This window comes from Suncus etruscus, chromosome 1, assembly GCF_024139225.1.
Source record: "Suncus etruscus isolate mSunEtr1 chromosome 1, mSunEtr1.pri.cur, whole genome shotgun sequence".
Classification (NCBI taxonomy): Eukaryota; Metazoa; Chordata; class Mammalia; order Eulipotyphla; family Soricidae; genus Suncus; species Suncus etruscus.
In genome coordinates this window covers 39,883,320-39,904,471 of record NC_064848.1, presented here as the reverse complement: position 1 = coordinate 39,904,471, position 21,152 = coordinate 39,883,320, and the positions used below count along the sequence as shown (strand labels likewise).

At 38.5% G+C, this 21,152-nt stretch overlaps 1 protein-coding gene and 1 non-coding gene across 2 annotated transcripts in view; both read left to right on the top strand.

The window, feature by feature from the left end:
* The first annotated feature begins 6,204 nt into the window (after nucleotides 1–6,204).
* Nucleotides 6,205–21,152, top strand: part of MPDZ (multiple PDZ domain crumbs cell polarity complex component) — a 174,445-nt gene continuing 159,497 nt past the window's right edge. The window contains exon 1 of the mRNA XM_049769299.1: nucleotides 6,205–6,319. The gene's annotated coding sequence lies outside the window, so the exon portion shown is untranslated. The remainder of the gene's footprint in view (nucleotides 6,320–21,152) is intronic.
* On the top strand, nucleotides 9,349–9,452 carry LOC126029888 (U6 spliceosomal RNA). Its single transcript, XR_007503058.1, has one exon. It is a non-coding gene; the product is annotated as a U6 spliceosomal RNA (small nuclear RNA).

Sequence of the window (21,152 nt, the reverse complement as noted above, 5' to 3'; positions counted from 1 at the left end):
ACACACACACACACACACACACACACACACACACACACACACACACACACACACACACACACACACACACACACTTGAGAGTTTTAAAACAGAATTCCCAGAAGTAAGGCATCTAGTTCTCAAACAAGCAGAAGTGTCCTTCTAACTATATGAAAGGGCTCTCAGCAAATACTTCCTCTCTGAGAACTTAAAAGCTCCTTGTGTAATTAGGTGACCTCAAAAATGATGCAATCAAGAAGCTTTCCATGTGTAAAAAGTCCCTGGGTACCATTCACGATTTGGGCCCCTCGTGGCCGTTCTCAGGACTTACTTCTGACTCTGCATACAGGGATCGTTGCTGGAGGTGCTACGTACAGTAGTTGGGATCAAATTAAGGTCCATTACATGATAATATCTTTAAAATTAGCTAAATATCTACATTTTTCTATTAAATTGCTGTGAAATACTGAATTAAAAATTGATGATAGTTTTGATCATGCAACGTTCCAACACCCATTTCTCCACCAGTGTTTATTACCTGCCACTAATTTCCCCAGTTACACTACTAACCTACTCCCATCCTCAGCCTGCCCCTATAGCAGATACTATTCTCTCTCTCTCTTAGGCTCTGTGTTTTCCAATACTGTTACTGAAGGGGTATAACATATCACTTTACTTCCTTTCAATCCTATTTCAGAGAAAGCATTTGATAAGATCCATCATAAATTCATGATAAAAACTCTCAAAAAAATGAGAATTGAAGAAAATTTCCTCAATATAGTGAAATCCATTTACCATAAATTCAAGGCAAATATTATATGGGAAGAAAATAAAAGCCTTTTCTCTAAGATAAGGCACAAGACAAGGTTGCCCACTCTCACCACTTCTACTTAATATAGTACTGGAAGTACTTGCTGTAGCAATTAGAAAGAAAATTATAGAGGGTCCTGAACAATGGTGCAGCAGAAGGTTTGCCTTGCATGCAGTTGACCCAAGATGGAACGCGGTTCAAATCCCTGGAGTCCCATAGGGTCCCCAAGCCAGGAGCACATAGTCAGGAATAACCCTTGAGCTTTACTGGTGTGGTCCCAAAACCAAAACCAAAACAAAAAAAAAAGGAAAAAAAAAAGGAAAAAAAGATATTAAGGGTATCGTAGAAAGGAAGAGAAGTCCAAGCTCTTATTATTTGAAGATATTATATTTAGAAAATTTATATTTTTCTGAAATCTATCCTTCTAAAATTATATATTCTAAAATTTATATTTTTTCAATTTATTTATTTATTTATTTATTTATTTTATTTATTTATTTTTGGTTTTTGGTCACACCTGGCAGCACTCAGGGGTTACTTCTTGGCTGTATTGCTCAGAAATCTCTCCTGGGCAGGCTTGGGGGGACTATGTGGGATGCCGGAATTCGAACAACAGGTCCTTCTGCATGAAGGCAAATGCCCTTCCGCCATGCTATCTCTTTGGCCCATATTTTTCTATTTATATTAATATTTTAGAAAATCTAAAGATCTCCAAACACTACCTTAGAAACAATAGATTTGTATAGTAAAATGGACAGCTACAAAAAGATTTGCAATGACAAAGAAAATCTGATCTTTAGAATTGGTCCTCCATCCTTAAATTCATGTTTCTTCTAAGACCAGAAGAGTTGTTATTTTCTCAGGTACTTTCATCATGAAAATTTTCCCTCCATTTTGTTCCTAACTTTTGTTTTGTTTTTGTGGATTTTTTGTTTTATTTTTTGGGCCACACCCCACTCGGGGGTACTCCTGGCTATGCACTCAGAAATGGCTCCTGTCTTGGGGGACTATATAGGATTCCGGTTGATCTAATGGAGTTCTGTCCTGGATCAGCCTGTGAAAGGCAAAAGCCCTACCACGGTCACTATCACTTTGACCCCTAAATAATTTTTTTAACAACCTTCTTATAACTGGGTCAATTTTGTATGTTCTTTAGTGGGACATTTCATATAGTACAGACAGACGTTAATTTATTTTTGTTTTTAACATCTTTATTTAAACACCATAATTACAAACATGTTTGTAGTTGGGTTTCAATCATAAAAAGAAAACCCTCTTTCACCAGTGCAACATTCTCAACACCAATTCCCCCCCTCATCCTTCTCCACCCCCTTCCTGTATACAAGTCTGGCATACTACTTCTCTAAGTTATTGCCGATGGTCATGATAGTTGTTAGTGTAGTTATTTCTCTAACTACACTTACCATTCTTTGTGGTGAACTTCATTTCATGAACTGTCCTTCCAGCCGTCATCTTGTATTGTCTCTGAATATGTATTACAAAAAAATCTTTTATTTTTCTTAAATCCCATAGATGAGTGAGACTATTCTGTGGCGATGTTAATTTAAAATTATGCACAACAGAAGCTTATGATAGTTTACTTCAGTCAACTAAATATGTACATTTCTGTTGCCATATGACTGCCTACTTCCCCCATCTCTGCCAACACTGGCAGGCATAGTTCTAATTTTCCCAAAGCTCCTGGGTGTCCCCAGGAGCTCAGTGGTCCTGAGCTATGGACATGAACTCAATGTCAGGACTATGACACTAGGGCACCCAGGACACCAGAGAAAAAAATTTCTCAGGGCAGGGCACAGCTAGGAAATCTCGCATTTTGGAGCAGTTAAAACTGTTCAATCAGCTCAGCACATATTTTTGCCTTTGACTTGAGTAACAATGATCCCCTAAACACTTCCATGATTTTCCCCAATTTTAACATTTTGTTGAACTAAGAAACTAGTTGTAAAAATTTTCTGTTTGTTATTGTATATTTCATCAGTTTGAAAGTTTTACTTGCACATAACAGAAAACCAATTGCAAAGTAATTTAATATTAAAGAGAACTTATATGAGACTTCTACAAATGGAAATACAAGAAATGAAATGAATTCTCAGTAATATGTGATTCAATGATTCACTCAGTTTTCAAAAATTCCCAAATTATTTTTTATTATTTAACTATACAAAGGGAGGAACATTGCCTAAAAAAGATTGTGCAACTTGCACATTTTTTTTTTACATTATTGTTATTGCTTGTTTTGCCTGATGTTTATTTGGACAACTAACCTACACCCGCAGTGTATGCATACTGCAAAAGAAATATTTTGTAGGAGAGAGATTAGAAATAATAACATTCTAGTTTGTATAAACTTAATTAAGAGATTTTGGAATAATGTTTGGCTGCATTCTTTCTGCAAAATAAACTAGTTCCAATCCTTTCTTGCAGAATTTACTCACCACGTTAGAATTCTTAAGGTACAAAATATAGTGAATTCAGTCAGAAGGTATAAGGTAAAGGCTGATTCCATTTCCCTTAAAAAGGGGGTGACACTGTAGGTTTTGGTGCCTCTATTCGTCTAGAATTAGTTTGTTATGTGCAGAAGGACAGATTATTCTATGTGCTACTCAGAAGAGAATTTGACATTTTTTGCATACTTTGGGATTCTCTCTGAGCCATTCCTTCCCTCAAGCAGCTCTCTCCTAGATTCACATGTATTTTTTTAAAATCATGTCTTTTTCCTTGTTTGGTAAAAAATCTTTTCTGTTTTCAATGGAGAAAACAAATAGTTTAAAAATATCTATTTTTCAACATCAAACAAACTGGCAAGAAAATTGTAAACAAACCCCAACAACCCTAGATGAAAAAGTCATAAAGTCAGTTTGTCAACCAATAAACAGAATATAAAATTTTTCCTCAAACTATAATTAAATTCACCCTGGATGTTTGTCATTTTAGGCAGAGGGTGACACAAATGTGCTATCTAGTTCACGATTAAATGAAGCACTATTATTAAGAATCACAGGGCCGGGCGGTGGCGCTAAAGGTAAGGTGCCTGCCTTGCCTGTGCTAGCCTTGGATGGACCGCGGTTCGATCCCCCGGGTGTCCCATATGGTCCCCCAAGCCAGAGCAACTTCTGAGCACATAGCCAGGAGTAAACCCTGAGCATTACCGGGTGAGGCCCAAAAATCAAAAAAAAAAAAAAAAAAAAAGAATCACATCTGGTTAGTGGCACAGAAATAGTCTACAATTAGAATCCCCCCAAAGTTACATAGTGTGTTGATTTTGGAGTTCAAAAAACACAAATCAGTAAGTGACAGACTCTCATCAGTCAGACTGGTAGAAAAGGAGGATACGACTATATACTTGAACACAACTGAAAAGTTCTTGGTATGAAAAGGGACAATTTCCAGGAACTCATTGCAGTAGATGTTAATTTTTTTATAAAGAAAATCTTGCATCTTTCATAGTTGTAGAGTTGCAGAGGATCAACATTGTGTCACTTACCTAATATATATTTTCACTTGTTAAATTATCGTTAAACTGAGCCAATCCTGAGATAGTTTCCTATGAAGACATCACTAGGGACAAAGCAGGACCTACAGAACTTCAGATCTCAGAGATTGAGTGATAAAATATAGAAACATTTATCTATGTGAATCGAGTTGAGTTCCAACTTACTGCTGCATAAAAGACATTCATTCTTTCATTCTATGTAATCAGCTTATATACCTTTTTTTTTTCTGGAAGATTTTACTTTACTTAAAAAGTACTTTTAAACAAGTGTAATACAGTCCACTGCCTTATTACTTCTATAATATTTAGGGTATTTTGGGGCAGATGCGATAGTACCAGGCTTTTGCCTTGCACCAAAGTTTGGTTCTTGGCATCACAGATTACTAGAATGTGCTTTCAAAAATTTGGTGAAAATTGGATAAATATAAGAGAATATTTTCATAGGCAAGTCAGAAACATTACAAGCCAGTCAAAGAGAAACAGCACTTTTTTACTCATGATAAGACTATTTAAATATAATTTAAAACTTTAGTTCTGAGTATCCTAACATATTTGAAAGAGAAAAATTTTCTTCCAAGAAAAGATGCTCGAGACTTTGGAAAACAAGGATATAAGAGACAAACTCACATACAAGAATGGAGTGTTGTTCTTCTGTGAATTTCAAATCATTTCCTACTTTACTTGATCACAGGTCTGATTACTAATGTGCTAAAAAGTTACTTAGAAATTATTAGCCATACGTGGGCCAGAGCGATAGCACAGTGGCAGGGCATTTGCCCTTGCACGCAGCCAACCTCGGAAACACCATCAGGGTTCTATCTTTAGCATCCCATATGGTCCCCAGAGCCAGCCAGGAGCGATTTCTGAGCAAAGAACCAGAGTATCCCTAAGTGTCGCTGGGTATGCCCCCCCAAATAACAAACAGGAAAAGAAAGAAATTACTAACCATCCTTCCCCTAACTACAAGTTGCCTAGAGAAATGCATGGTTTTTTAAGGTCCCTAAAAGACACAAGAAGCTACCAAATCCCACAGGTTGTCAGATTAAGTAAAGATGAAGGCAGATCAGTGAAATTAGAACGTCAGATAAATAATCATCTTTTAGAATAAATCTATTCCAAATATTGTCAAAAGTTTTTTTTAAGGCTCCTAGAAGAACTAGAAGCCCCCAGATCCCCCACAGGTTTCAGATTAAAGATGAAGAATGACTGTGCAATGAGAACATGGGAAAAATCAATAATCATGTTTTAGAACGAGTCTATACCAAATATTGTCAAAAAGATTTTTTAAAGCCCCTAGAAGAACTAGAAGCTCCAAGATCCCACAGGTTATCAGATGAAGTAAAGATGAAGGATGACTGTGTAATGAGAATAAATCAGAGAAACAATGAATAAGTAATTAGTATTACTTAATAAGCAATTAAGTAATAATTAATAAGAATCAGAGAAATAAATAATACTCATTTAGAAGTAGCATATTCCAATTATTGCCTGGGGGAACACTGGCCCCCCCCAAAAAAAAAACTCTTCCTCCTTGCAATCTGACATGGAAAAATGTAACGGGACACCCAATGCTTCCTTGGGCCACTCTACACAGCACAGTGCTGACCATGCTGTAGGCCCAGCGCCCTCAGCCCGCTAGTTTAAAAAACCCCCCAAACCCACGACCCACGCGCCCCCTGATTGGCCGAGGCGGCCCCGTTAGGCCGCAGAGGCGTCACGCAGCCAGGCAGCCGGGGCCGCGCCGCCGCCGCCTTAGCAGCCCGAGTTGGCGCGCGCCGAGAGACGGAGAGGGAGGGGGAGGCGGTGGGGGCGCGCCGGAGCGCGAGCGAGCCCGGCGTCGGCTTGCCTGCCGGCCGGCTGCCGCGGGATAAGTTTCTCCCCCGCGAGCGCTTTCCCCCCCGCGGGCTCTCGCGTCTTCGGAAGAGGAGCCCAGCGAGCGTGGGCGAGGCGCGGCGAGCCTTCCCCCGCGTCCCCCGGCGACCCCCCGGCTCCTCGAGGCGACCGCCGCGAGCCGGGTAAGCGGGAGCCGGGCCCCCCAATCCCCCCAAGCCCCGGGCCGGGAGGCTCCCGTGGAGCGCCGCCCCCGGCCCCCTCAGGCGCTCGCGTCGGCTGGCGGGCAAACGCGCGCGGGCGCCTCGTTGAGCTCGGCCGGGTGCGGGCGGCTCCGGACGCCTCCTCCGCCCGGGCAGCCGCGAGCGGCCTGTGCGGGGAAGTCGCTCCTCCTCCTCCTCTTCCTCTTCTCCTCTTCCTCAGACTCTTCGGAGGGACTCCGGGGGCCTAGAAGTTTCCTTTGCAACTCCCCAAGCCCCTCAGCTCCCGTCCCCGCCCTTGCACAGGGGACCCCCTCTTTGAAACGGGGCAAAGTTGTTCTTTATCCTGCAGGGATGCTCAGATCTGGGCACTCATTCCACAACGAGTTAAGGAAAAGCCTGTTGCTCTGCACTGCTGCCCCCCCCCCCCCATCTTTTTCTGCAGCTCCCCCCCACCCCACCCCTATTACGCGGGACCTCTGATGATGTGCTGTGTCTGGGTGCAGGAGAATTGCACCCGGATAGGCGTCTCGCCTAGGCAACTTGTAGGGAATTCAATTCAGAACGTGCCACTCTTTGGGACACGCCTTCCCGCCCACCACCCCTTTCTTCAAACCCTTGCACCCCAGAAGGATCTGGCCCTTTCCTACGCAGCTCCCTCAGATGGAAGCATTTTGCTCTGGCTTCCCTCTTCCAATCCTCCTTTGTTTGCTGTTGTGCAGCCCCTGGGATACCGGATGTGCCCTGGGAAGCACAGTTTGGGAGAAGCTTTTTTATTTTTTATTTTGGAGTTGGGGGGAGTATGGGTATGGTATGTGGGTGAGGGTGTCCATTTCCTGCTCCTGTCCTCTGCAAGAAGCATTTGGTCAATTCTCTTTCGATCACTCTAAAATTCCTGCTGGATTGTGGGGAGGAGAGGCTAGCATGAGCCCCGGAGGAGCAATCTCCTAGATTGGGGGGGCTAGTTCCAGGTTGGAGACTTCATCTCATTCCGTCTGTAAGGCTGGGACTGCTGGAATTTCTCTGCTAAGAAGGAAGCTGAGCCTGGTGCTAAGTGCCTTAGCCAGGAGGGTGTGGGTGGCAGCTAGAGTTTCAGTCCTATCATCAGATAGGAGGACCAAGACTTGGGGTGGGGGTGGGGGGTGGGATTGGGGAGGAAATAGCTTCACTTTCTTTCAGGAGGTGCAAAACAGAAAAAGTGGCCAGACTCATCCAGCAAACATCCCTCTGTTGTCTTTCCACAGACTTTCTTCACTTAGATTACTTCTACAGAGACAACTAATCTTGAAAAATGAACGGGAAGTCATTTGGGTTGGGACTTCGGTGTTTGTTTTTTTTTTTTTCCCTTCCATGTTCAGTCTAGGAATAAATCACTTTAGTAAACTTCTATGAAGATCCAATCATCATTTCTTTTTTCTATGCCATCTAGTTGAGTCACTGTTAGAATTTAGGGAAAACAGTTGTCTTTAAAACCTTAGCCAACAAAACTTTAAGCTTCCTGACTTCAACTTTGAAGATGCCATGGAAGACTTTGGATCTAACTGCCCTTGATAAGGGCGGATGATAATGTAAACAGTGGTGGGGATTATTTTGTCTAGTAAATTGTCCCTGCTGACTGGTCATTTGCAAGTGTGTGGGTGTGGGGTGGATCCCTAGATTGGACTCTTTACAATTCTCTGTAGGGGCCTTAAAACAGAGGTAAGGGATGAGCTAAAACCCACCTGTTGCAGCCAATAGTGGCTTGTAATGTTTAGAACTAAATATGCTATGTACATTTTTAAATACCGAGAAAAATCGAAAAGTATATAACTTGTGAAAATTTGTAAAATCCAAATTTCAGTATATTAAGTCTGGGCCACAACTATAGCTTTAGCGACTGTCTGTCACTTTTGATTTTTCTGTGTCTTTCAAAGCTACAGTGCCTCCGATGAGTTGCCTAGGTGGAAAAGAATTTTCTACCCCTTAAATTCCTAAAATTTTCTATCTTTGTAAGAGAAAAAATTGACAGCCACTTATGTTGCCAACTAAACAAGTTGTAGTTAAGAACCAGGCTTTTAGAATTGCTTAACTGTTACTCCTTTGGACAGTTGCTTTGCCTTTAATATCATTACACTTTAGGAACTATTTCTGGTGACTCCTGGATTTGCAGACATTTTTTCCCCCACTAATGAGAATTTAGTCTGAGTTTCCTTATACCTAAGTTTTACTCTCCAAAGGTTTTCATAATCTTTTGTGTTTTCTTTTGTTAAAAAATAAAACATAATAATATATGGTAGATGGATTTCTGATGGACAGAAATAAATTTTAGTTATGCTTAGTAAAGATATATTGCAAGGAGTTCCTGATTGAATCAATTTAAGTGATTTGTATTATTTTCATTGCCTCTTATCTGAGCAAAATTGAGAATTACATTTTTTTTTTTAAATTTAGATGGAGAGAAACAGGGTTTAGGGATATTTCCCCCCACCTCCCAATTAGGCACTGTCACTGTCACTTAAGTTAGTTTTGGAGGCCCTTTAAATTCATTTCCACTCCTCTTATTTCTGTTCCCTTTCCTTCTTGGGTAAGACTACTTGACATCTCTCATTTTCTTTCTCACGTTCTCATTCTCTTCTATTTCTGAAATTAATATTTAAAGCTTGGGAAGAGATAGAGGACTCTTAAAGTTTTCAGTATGCCTCAGATTCCAATCTTGCATAATGAGCACCTTTGGTAAAACATGGTGGCATTTGAGATACCTTTTAAATGCTACATATACTATGTATATATATATATATATATATATATACTATATGCGTTATATATAAAAATATATTAAATGTTATGTATGTAGGAAGTGAGACTGTTTCTAGAGTTTACTGGATCTCAGGTTGGAGGGGAGGATAATAAAAGTTTCCTGTAATACTTAGAGTATAATTATGCGCTGGCCTTTAAGTCCTGAAGGGTTGTGTTGGGGAAGGGTGAAGTAGTGTGTCCTTTACAAAGAAATGGGACATTTGTGTGTTTAGATTGGGGTTAAGATTTTAGGGAATACTAAAATTGAAGTGGTACAGGAGAAGGATTTGCATTGCCCCTGTATTAGGATGACATGTAAATTTGTGAAGTGTTCCAATTATTTTTTATTATTTAAATTATGTTTCAAATAAAAATTGAACAGCAAATTAAAGAAAATAAAGGTTTTGTAGCTCGAAGGTGGCAGATAATTACCTAAAAGATGGATAATTTCTGAGTTTAAAGCAGATTATTTTCATCAGATTAACACCAAATCTGACATATTAGACCTGACAATTGTGGGCTGAATAGCATGTAGGTTTTATTATTTTATGTTTTGGGCCACAGTGCTCAGGGTTTACTCCTTGCACTCAGGGATTACTCTTGGTGAACTCTGGGAAACCATATGGAATGCCAGGGATTAATCCCAGGTTGGCTCCAGTAAGGAAAATGCCCTGCTTATTATGCTAACTCTTGGTCACTGTAGATTTATTTTATTTTTAATATCTTTAATAGGCACAAACTACTTCTGTAAGTTAGAATGGAAATCCTTTCTTCTATATGTGCTAGAGCAAATAGCACATTGGGAAAGATCCTGTACCTAAAAGTAAAGTGACAGTTTCTTGATATTTCTGGTGTTTGATGATATATATAAAGTGTTTTCGAAAGTACCTACTTGGGTATTCCTCTTAAGAGTCCCAAATATCTGATAATCATATCCCTCAAGAACTCTGAATAGTCCAGGGGGAGGTAGTAGCCTTGGGTGCAGTTTTGTGTCACTTCTTATCTTTCTGCTTAAAGAAGGTAAATTTCAGGGGCATATTGAGTAATTTTTTTCTATAAAGGGGCAATAAGTTTGGAAACATAGGCTAAATATATCTATATATAGTGTATATATACACACATATAATTTTTAGTGTTTCCTAAAACTTAATATTTGTTCCTCAAAAAGCATATTAAAACTAACGTAGAATTTAATTTGATAGTTAAATTATCAATCCCATATTTAAACCAAGATAGGTATATTATCTGCAAGTTAGTATATTGAATAAAAAAAGTATTATTAAAGTATAGTCAGGAAATAGTTTAGCATTAAAAAATTGGCATGAATCCGTTGAAAGCTATAGAGGGTTTCCAGTGGATAAGCACAAGAAGTTAAAACACTACTTTTTTTTTTGTTTTGTTTTTGTTTTTGTTTTTGGGTCACACTCGGCAGTACTCCGGGGTTACTCCTGTATTCCTGGCTCTATGCTCAGAAATCAGTCCTGGCAGGCTCAGGGATGCTGGAATTTGAACCACCGTCCTTTTGCATGCAAGGCAAATGTCTTGCCGCCATGCTATTGCTCTGGTCCTGAAACACTACGTTTTAAAAAGGAAATGGTTGTTGGGGCCAGAGCGATAGCACAGAGGTAGGGTGTTTGCCTTGCATGCAGCTGGCCTGGGAGGGTCTGTGTTTGAGTCCCAGCATCTCATATGGTTCCTCAGCCTGCCAGGAGCGATTTCTGATCACAGAGCCAGGAATAATTCCTGAGTGCCACCTGGTGTGGCCCAAAAACTAAAACAAAAAAGGAAATGATTGCTAAAATGAAATAATCCCTTTTTTCCTGTGACAAATTTCCTGAGAAGCTCTAAAATAGTTACTTAGGTAGTAAGTAATATAGATTAGAATGTCAATGGGCCAACAGAAAATAAAGTGAAGATACAGTTTTGGATTTACTATCAGATTTGGGAACAAATGGACACCCAAGAAAATATAAAAGTTTCGCATGTCGTAACAGTTATACTACCTTATTTTCCGGTGTATTGGACGACTTTTGAAACAAAAAAAAGTCAACCGAAAATTGGGGGTCGTCTTATACGCCGAGTATATCCTGAAAAATGTTTCAATATGCCGCTAAATGAAAATTGTCTGAATATTGCCACAAAACGAATTTTCCAACTCGATCCTGCACCAGTCACTGCAAGGCTGCTCGGACCGCCTCTCTAACTCAGCCAATCCAAGCAGGGTTTTTAATGCATGCAAATTAGACAATGTTCTGGACCCAAATCTACACTGTAAAAAGCCTGCTCAGATTGGCCAGAGTCAGAGAGGAAGTCTATTACAGTAGAACCTTTGAACCTTTGCTTGTTGTGATTGGCTCACTGTAGTACATGAGCACAGGAACACATGCAGCACATGCAGTACAGGAACGTTCTGTCTGATACAGTGAATATAGGCCTAAACCTATGTTTTAACTGCAAAATTAGGGAGTCATCTTATACGCCCAGTTGTCTTATACGATGGCAAACACGGTAATTTGAAGTAGCATGAGTATTATTTGTTGGCAGTCCAGGAAAGTCGCTTGTGGATGGCTCTCTTCTCCCTATGGTTTTACCTGGGTTTTCTTTGGCATAGTCTGTCCGATCTTTTCTAACATGAACATTAATCATATTGTGTTAGGATCTATCCTAATGCTTTCTTTTTAATGGCATTCTTTAAGGATCCTTTAAAGACCATAAGTATATTTTGGTGGATTGTGGAAGGATGAGAGAGATAAAATTTATTTTATTATTAAGTTCTTAAGGACTTGCTTAGGCAGTAATTGGGCAAAACTTTGAAGAATGTACTAGTTAGGAGGAGAGGTCAAATAGGAGGCTGCTATAGTTGCCTAAGCATTATTGTGGTAATTTGATGTGTGAGTAGAAAGAAAACTGCTATTTGAGGAAAAATGGCATTTTATTTTTGGCCTGAATCCAATTGTTTTCTTTTTCCTGGTATTCACTGGGAAATGGGCCCACCCTTCTAAACTGACTCTTAGTTTTCTAAGTGTTTCATAAGAGCATTACTTTTTAAAAATATTTTCCCTACTATCTCTTAAAGATAAATGTTAACTTTGGCATAGATGAAATATAAGTACTACTAATGTCTTGTAAAGACTTGGGAATCTGGCAACAGAATTTATCTTTCAAATCAGAACTGAATACTGGCAAAATATCTCATTAATTCTGCTCTCTTTTGGAAAAATGTAAGATTTTATATTATTTAAATAATACCACAACAAAAACTGGGTTAGTTGTTTCTATTACCTTTATTTGTTTGTTCTTCGTTTTTTGGGCCACACCCTGTGATGTTCAGGGGTTACTCCTGGCTATGTGCTAAGAAATTGCTAATGGCTTGGGGGACCATATTGGATGCTGGTGGATTGAACCAAGGTCCGTCCTAGGCTGTGCCACTGCTCTGGCCCTTCTGTTACATTTTTGTATTGAGGCATATCAAATTTGGCCCTTGTTTAAAAAATAAAACTGTTTTAACAGGACAGGCCTGAGAGTCATGTAATGCTCAAGTGGTAGCATTTATGTGGACCTTGCAGACTTTCCCCTTCCCTGCACTTCCTGGAGTGGATCTATGATTTCCCTCTAACCCCAGTCAGGACTACTAGGTGTGGTCTCGACAATAACTGGGGAAAAATAAAACAGACTGAAATTCTTGGTCTTTATCTTTGGCCTGTGGTGGGATGGTGATTACATTTTTTTTGGTACAAGGACTTCTTATCTTTATCCTCCTTTTAGCTTTGTTTATGTCGAGGAAAATAGTCTTCATTGTTATTATTTTCCTGTAAGTCTATCTTCAGATCTAAGGTGCTATAAATAAATACATGAGAGGAAAATGAAAAAGGAAACATTGTAAGGAAGGAAAAAAAAATCCAGCCTCACCACCCCCCCCCCAAAAAAAACCATAAAATAAACTCAAGAAAAAATGTCTTTAGGGTGTGTTAATGATTTAATGTCAGTAAGTCTGCTTTGGGTTACATTTTTAATATTTTGTGGAGGCCCGATGTTGTTGTCTCTGGCCTTTCTTGGATGTTTTACCATTTTCTTTCCTCTTTACAGTTTAAATCTAAGTAGCAAACTGAAAGATCATTAAATCTTGATAACCTTGTCCATTAAAAGCAATGATAAAATACCATGTTTTAAAAGTATGTAAGTCATAGACAGAGAAATTCCCATGGTGGTATGTTTTGATGCTTATACCACATTATTATTATTTGAACTAAAAACATGTTTTATTTGAAAATCCAGAGGAAGGGATGAGAGGAAGAAAGAGTAGAGCTCTTGAGAGAAGTGGGCTTTTCCAAAGGTGGAGAGAGCCCTGGTATACAACCTAGCATGAAAGTAGGAAAGTCCACATTTCAAGAGGGGAGATGATGGGGCCAGAGCAGTGGCGCAAGTGGTGGGGCATTTGCCTTGCATACACTGTAACCTAGGACAGACCATGGTTCTGTCCCCCAGCGTCCCATATGGTCCATTAAGTAAGGAGCGATTTCTGAGCACATAGCCAGGAGTAACCCCTGAGCATCGCTTGGTGTGGCCCAAAAAGCAAAACATACAAACAAACAAACAAACAAACAAAAAACAGGGAGATGTTGGCAACATGCTCAGACACTGTTTATGTGGGCTGGTAGCACACATTTACCCATACCAACACATAGATCTAGAGAGCACATGTGACTTATACCACTCTAACCTAACTAAACTCATTATTAACCTAACAAAACTTTTTCTGGGACTAGCAAGTATAATTATCTGATTTCTTTCTAGAAAAGTATAGCAGTGTAATTAGTTATTGTGATATTGCTATATATTAAGTTACCAAGTATATTTAGATCTGTTTTTACCGCTAAGGTAGGAGAACAAAAGAATAAACATCTTCTGGTCCTGCATTATTGTTTCCAAGCCAACTCCATTAAGTTCAGGGAATCGCTGTTGCTAAATTCAGAATATTCAGATTCAACTCTTTAGGAGTTGAATTATTATTATTAATAATAATGAATAATAATAATTTTATTTTCAGAACTTCTACTTCATATTTCCATTAAAGTATGTTTTAGAATTGTCTCGATAACTCTATAAAGTGTACAATGTGTTGTATTTTGGCTCATGTAAAACTATTCCTACAGTCAAGATAATAAAGATATCCATAATTCCCAACTGTTTCCTTATGTCACTTTGCTGCTTCCCCAACCTGGCCATCTTTGAGGAGGTACTTTGTATTCTTTGATGTGGTTATGATCTGTGGTTGTGATTATTATCAAATATGTGGAGCCATTTAGTAGAAAACCAAAAGGTTTCCCTTTTGTTCAAATTCCATTTGTATTTGGGGATTTATCCACATAGTCTACATTCATATTTAATTACTGCTTATCCCTGCATACTATTGTATGGTTAAACTATTCAGATTTTTTTTTAAGTTAGGATTTCTCTTTTACTTCACTTTTGTAGTGAATTGTCTTTTGGTTTCAACTGTGTGTTTTGGGCTTTTGACATTGTAATCTCTTTAAATTCATGCTCATTTTGGGGAATTTAAATGCCCTTTCCAAAAGTTGCTTAAAATTTTAGAATTTTGAAGTCTTAGTTTTTGAGAAGCCACTGGTCATGGTGAAATAAAATTTAAAAACATTTCTAATTTTGAAAGCTATTAGGTAATTAATTAGCAAAAGAAAAAGGTGAGTAACAAATATTTACACAACCTTTCATAACCTACCTTCTGAAAAAAATATAATTGGAAAATAATTTCAGTATTGAGTCTAAAACTTTATCTTCAGACTGCATGCTCAACTTTTCTGACCTGCTTACATACTTTTAAATTTTTCTGACCTGCTTACATATTTATAACATTTGTTGAGAGTTGTATGTTTCACAGCTTTTGAAAAATTTATGTGATTGTCATATAGTGGACTGGATAAAAATTTTGGTTATCGTTCAGTATATGTTATAACCAAGATTACAAAACATAACAAGGATTGGGTAGGGATGGTCATTATTTTGTGAGAACATATTGGTTCTGAATTAGTTTGATTTGTGGCATAATTTTTAATATATTTCATTCTGCGTTTTCTGACCACTTAAATGAAAGGAAATGGCAAACAATAGCTGCAGCAGGAGCAATAAAAAAACACCCCAGGTCCAAAGCTGTACTACTTAAAGGAGATAGGCTTTTTTGTTAGAAAGTGAAAGTTTATAATCTACATATTATCTTTTAGTCCACTGAGTACTATAGTAAGATGGAGTTAATGAATGTTAATTAGTAGGTGAGGTAATTAATAAGCAAATAGTTTTCATTGTGAGAAAGATTATAATATAAAAACTATTTTCAGGGAGAATATGCTAGTTATCAAGATGACCCTTGTCTTAGGGGATGATATCAGGTAACTAAACAATATTGTTGATTGAAGTTGCCTGTTGTTTAGTAATTGGGGGATTGGACTGAACCATACTTGTCTTATGTGACTAAGGTTCATGTTCAGAGAGGTTCATATTAATTACAAATTTTTACATATTTGTAACAGATTCCTACTTGAGCTGGTTGGAATCTTGCCTACAACACTCAAATTTTCATCTTTTCCCCATATATTCTTAGTAGTGTAGAACATCTCATAATGACAACCCTACTTCATATCTGTTGCTCTCAGAGGAATACAGATTATTCCTATAAAAAATGCAGCTTGTGTTATAGAACATTTTTTTCATGAGTGTTTACAGATTCAAATAACAGAAGATTCAGAGGTGACTTTGTTTCGAAAGAGATTATGACCAATATGTTTAATATATATTCCCCTCTATAAATAAAAATTTATTTCTCATCATAGAACTTGCTGGCATGTATATGACTCTATAAGGATGCTCAGATTATCTCACAGGTGATTGTTATCCAAGATATCTTGATATTCCTTATTTAGACTTGATTAATATAATTATCCATGTGTTTTGTTTTCACAGTTGTGTCAGAAACAAAGGACATCAAATAACACCTAGTTAAAAGAAGAAATCAGAAACAATATACCTTGATTGGTGTGTTGACTGTAATAAACATGTTATGAATGTGCAACTCATTTATAGTGATGACTCATGATGGTCTTTACTTCTGCTTGATATTTACTATGAAATGATTTTTTTCATTTATCTTGTGGTGCCCCATTTGGTGTTTAGGAACCCTAGGGACCACCAGCAATACTTGTTCAACTGACCAGTGGTTCAGTGCTTGGGCCTGAGGATTCAGTGCTGCCTGAATCAGGTGCTGGGACAATGAGGGCCATCTTGTTGGAGCACGGGGGCTACAAGGACTGTACCTAGTGATACTTGAGAGGCCAGTTGGTGCTGAGGACTGATCCCATGTCAGATGTATTGCAGTACATGCGCCCTAATTTCTATACTGTGATTCTCTGTGCATCATTGTTTCTATTTTTAACTTAATTATCCATCCTATTAATAGTTTTTGAGGGAGGTTCCCATAGGGTATTGAGGGCATCCAGACACAAGTGGTAGTGATTCTAGGTAACTAGGCTAGCATTTTTATGAGAGGACAAGAGGATGAAATGCTGCTCACCTACTCTATTTTTTATTCAGATTTATACATTTTAACCCCAGTTCTTTCTTATCTATATCCAGTTTTTATTTCATTTATTTATTTATTGGATTTTGGGCCACACCCGGTGATGCTCCAGGGTTACTCCTGGCTGTGCACTCAGAAATCGCTCCTGGCTAGGGAGACCATATGGGACGCCAGGTATGCAACCGAGGTCCGTCCTGGGTCAGCCGCTTGCAAGGCAAACACCTTACCGCTGTGCTATTGCTCTGACCCCTATTTATTTATTTTTTAATGAACCACTTCTGTCTTTAGAAACTGTCAGTGGGCAGTGACTTCTTCCTTTCATACCTCCAACTTTTTTTCACCTTAGATCATTTATGCACCTTGTTGGGAATTGGTGAACAAGTACTTGGGCTTGGGATAGCATTCACAGAGACAGTATCAGGCCTAGGAAAGTTTACTAGGAAAGTAGGACGTTTGCAAAGAAGAGGCAGGCAAGCCTTTATTTCCAAATAAAAGACTCTGTGTTGTCCTTTGGGTTTGTATACCCTATTTAAGATCTGAGACTGACCTATGGGAAGCTTGGGATCATTTCTCTTTAATGATCAGATGCATCCTGTTGTACTGAGCTTACTCTGGCATTGTGCTTAGGAATCATTTCTGGTGGGACTTAGGGTATCATCTGCTGTGCTGGGGATGAAATCTGTGTCATTTGCATGTATGGTAAGTGCCTTACCCCTTTCTGAGCTGCCTCTCTGGTCCCTCCATTAAATTTCTTTGATTTTATTTTTTGATTGACTTTGTGTGTGTGTGTGTGTGTGTGTGTGTGTGTGTGTGTTTACCATGGCTTTCATCACATTTTCTGCTAGGTCTGTTTTTAACAATCGAACACCTGTTTGTTTGTTTGTTTGTTTATCATTAGTTCTCTTCTCCTTGGGCAAATTGAAATTTTTTTTTCCAGAAAAGACCTTTTAGTAATTGACCATTACCCCTACTTCCCTTGCTAAGGCATTGTATCAGCCACGAAGACAGTGTATGTAGTTTGCTAGTTTAGTCATAGGGGACCACTGCCATATAATTTTCTATTTTTTTTTTTTTTTGTGCTGTGTCATTGCCTCAGGATATGTTCTTTCTTGGGAAAAGATGTTTTCCATCCCTTGAGCTTACCACATTCTCTGCTAAGTTCTATATCCTTTGGGATGATTCACATGTCACAATTCAAATTCTGATTCATGTTGAAAGAATTAGATTCTTCTCTACTCATGGAATTGAGCACCTTATTTTATAGTATAAATACTACTGTTTTCAATTAAATCAAGAACTTATATATTAGTTGCTTGTATTTTTCTATTGCTTATGATTTAATTAGAACTAGATATGTGGGCACCTGAAGTTTACAGTTTTACAATGGTATTAATATGTGCATAAGTAACACAATATAAAGAAAATTAGATATGAAGGTACATAGTTAAATGGGGTGGAAGTATTAGCAAAATCTGCCTATGTCCAGTAATGAAGGAAGTATGTGATCATTTAAAATTTGATGAAAGAAGGCAGTGGCTGTTTTTTAGTACATTGGATGTTTGTAAATTATTAAAAAGTAATGGCTGATTTGCTTAAAATTAAGACAACTAATACTACCGTATTTTTTGGCATATAAGACCACCGGATGTATAAGGACCCCATAATTTTAGACTTCCTTTCTGACTCTGGCCAATCTGAGCAGGCTTTTTACAGTGTAGATTCGGGTCCAGAACATTGTCTAATTTGCATGCATAAAAAGCCTGCTTGGATTGGCTGAGTTAGAGAGGCGGTCCGAGCAGCCTTGCAGTGATTGGTGCAAGATCGAGTTGGAAAATTCGTTTCGTGGCAATATCCAGGCCATTTTCATTGATTGGTGAATCAAAACGTTGTTCAGGATATACTCGGCATATAAGATGATCCCCAATTTTCGATTGACTTTTTTTTTGTTTCAAAAGTCATCTGATATGCCGGAAAATACAGTGTTCTTTTTTTCTAAATTTTATTTTATTGACAAAAACAAAACACAAAAAGAAGGGTCTGGAGCGGTTGAAACCATCTTGCCTTACATATAGTCCTTTATAATTGGATTTTAGACATACAATGAATCAGGGCCAACACCACTACCAGTGTCGACCTCCATCCACTAATGTTTCCAAAGTGTATTCCGTACCACCACACTTTGCCCCCTGGCCGGCCAGTATAACAGACCCATTTGTTTAAAGTTTAGATTGTTAAAGTTTAGGTCTCTTGATTCCTTTGTTGACTTTGGCGTGGATATTTAGTTCTGCCCTTTTTTATCTCCACCAATTCACCTGAGACCGCTTGGCCCTTGGGAACCATCCTTTCTTTTGTTTCCTTTAATTTCATAGAAAAATGCAGAAATATGAGATAAAAACAAAGTAATTCAGGTTCTAAGGTTCTATAAAGAAAACAAACCAACAAAGGATGGCAGTGTTTTGCATTGGCACAGCAAAAGTTGGGGAATAAAGAAAAAAACCTTTGGCCTAAAAAACAGTGTCCCTACCCATGAAGCATCCTGCCATAGACCAACTACAGGCTCTGGGTATACTAAGTTGTTAAACCCCAAAGTTTTTTTTCATGGTTTCAGGAAATGTTCTCAATCACGGTTGTCTCAGTCAGGCTTCAGTAGAGATATTGTTTTTTGTACAGATCCTATGTTGAAGTCAGGGTGTCACACAATGTCTTCTGGTTTCATTTCACCATTAGGTGGCAGGCAGAAAAAAACACCCTGAAAGCAAGTTATTGCTGTTTACAAGTGTCAGGGTGTCAGTCGAACCTACCCTCGAGCAAGTTGGTGGCAGGGCAGAACTAGGGTTTTTTCTGGTAAATGTTCGCTTCCTGGTTCTGGTGCAGAAAACCTTGCTGATTCCAAAGATGGGATCCAAGGTTCACGGGTGATTCGCCAATGTCTGATCTACTGAAGACACAATGACACATGTTCAGAGTGGAAGGCATCCTGCAATAAAAAATGTAGGAGTTCCTATCCTTATTAGATAAGAACTTCATTCCATGGGTAAGATTTCCCCATTTTAATGTGCCTATGCAAAAAGGAACAATGCCATAGGGGTGCATCTGGGGATAAAAATAACAAGCGAAAAAAATCCCTATAACTTGGTTCTAACATGAACTCAAAACCCAAGAGAAACTTACCTACTAGAAATTTGACACCTGATAAATCTAAATAGTTGTATCTGTTGCTGCAGGTCTTTTTGAAGTATAATATAAAGAAGAATATAAGCTTTTGTGTACGTCATCTTCCATTCAGTTTCCTTTCCACTATACTCTTGGAGCCAACAGTGTTCAAGACGATTACCATTTAGACGATTGTGTTTCTTCATGCAGTTATTCTAAATACCACATTAAATGATATCATTATCTATCTGTCTTCTTCCACATTATTGCATTTAACATAATATCATCTAGTTCCATGCATATTGCTGCAAATTGCATGTTTGCATCATTCCTTACAGTTATGTAGTATTACATTGTATATGATCCACTTGTCTGTTGTTGGATATCTATGGTGATTCCAAGTCTTAGCTATTGTACAAAGAGCTGCAGTGAGTAGTGGTGTGCATATATTCTTTTGGATAAATGCTTTTCTGTCCTGGGGGAATATACCCAAAAGGGATTGCTGGGTTATATGAAAGCTCAATTTTGAGTTTACTGAGAACCCTTCAAATTGTCTTCCATAGAGGTAGTTTTTCTATCAGCAGTAGATGAGTTCCTTTCTCACCACATTCTCTCCAAAAGAAATTGTTCCTAGTATTTTTGATATGTGCCATCCTCATTGTTGTAAGATGATACATTATTGTTGTCTTTTTTAATAATGAATTTTAAAGGTTTATTGATTAAGTGATTGGTTTTGGGCCACACCTGGTGATGCTTAGGGATTACTCCTGGCTCTGTGCTCAGAAATCACTCCTGGAAAGCTCTGGGGACCACGTGGAATGCCATGAATGGAACGGGGTCCATCCTGGGTCGGCCACATGCAAGGCAGGCTTACCTTGTGCTATCTCTCAGACCCCATCATTATTGTCTTGTTTGATTCCCAGCATCCCCTATGGTCTACTGATTCCACCACGAGTTATCCTTGAGCACAGAACTAGGGGTAAGCTCTGAGCACAGACAAGTGTGACCCAAAAAAAGGAAATAAACACAAACAAGCAGAAAAAGGTCAGTGACAATCATGTAGTTGTTATTATAGACAACATCTTGAAGTGTTTGTAAAATTGATTTTATATTGGGAGAAACAATTTAGAGTAAGGAAATAAATGAAAGAATCATTTTTAAAATTTATGAGGAAAAGCCCTAAAATGTCTTTGGCAAAGAGCATGAATTGGAGGTAATTGTGTGAGGAGATGAGTTGAAGCAATTCTAGCCTTATCTTCCCACTACCTATTCCTGTATTTTTGTCTGTATTGGAAATCGTCTCTA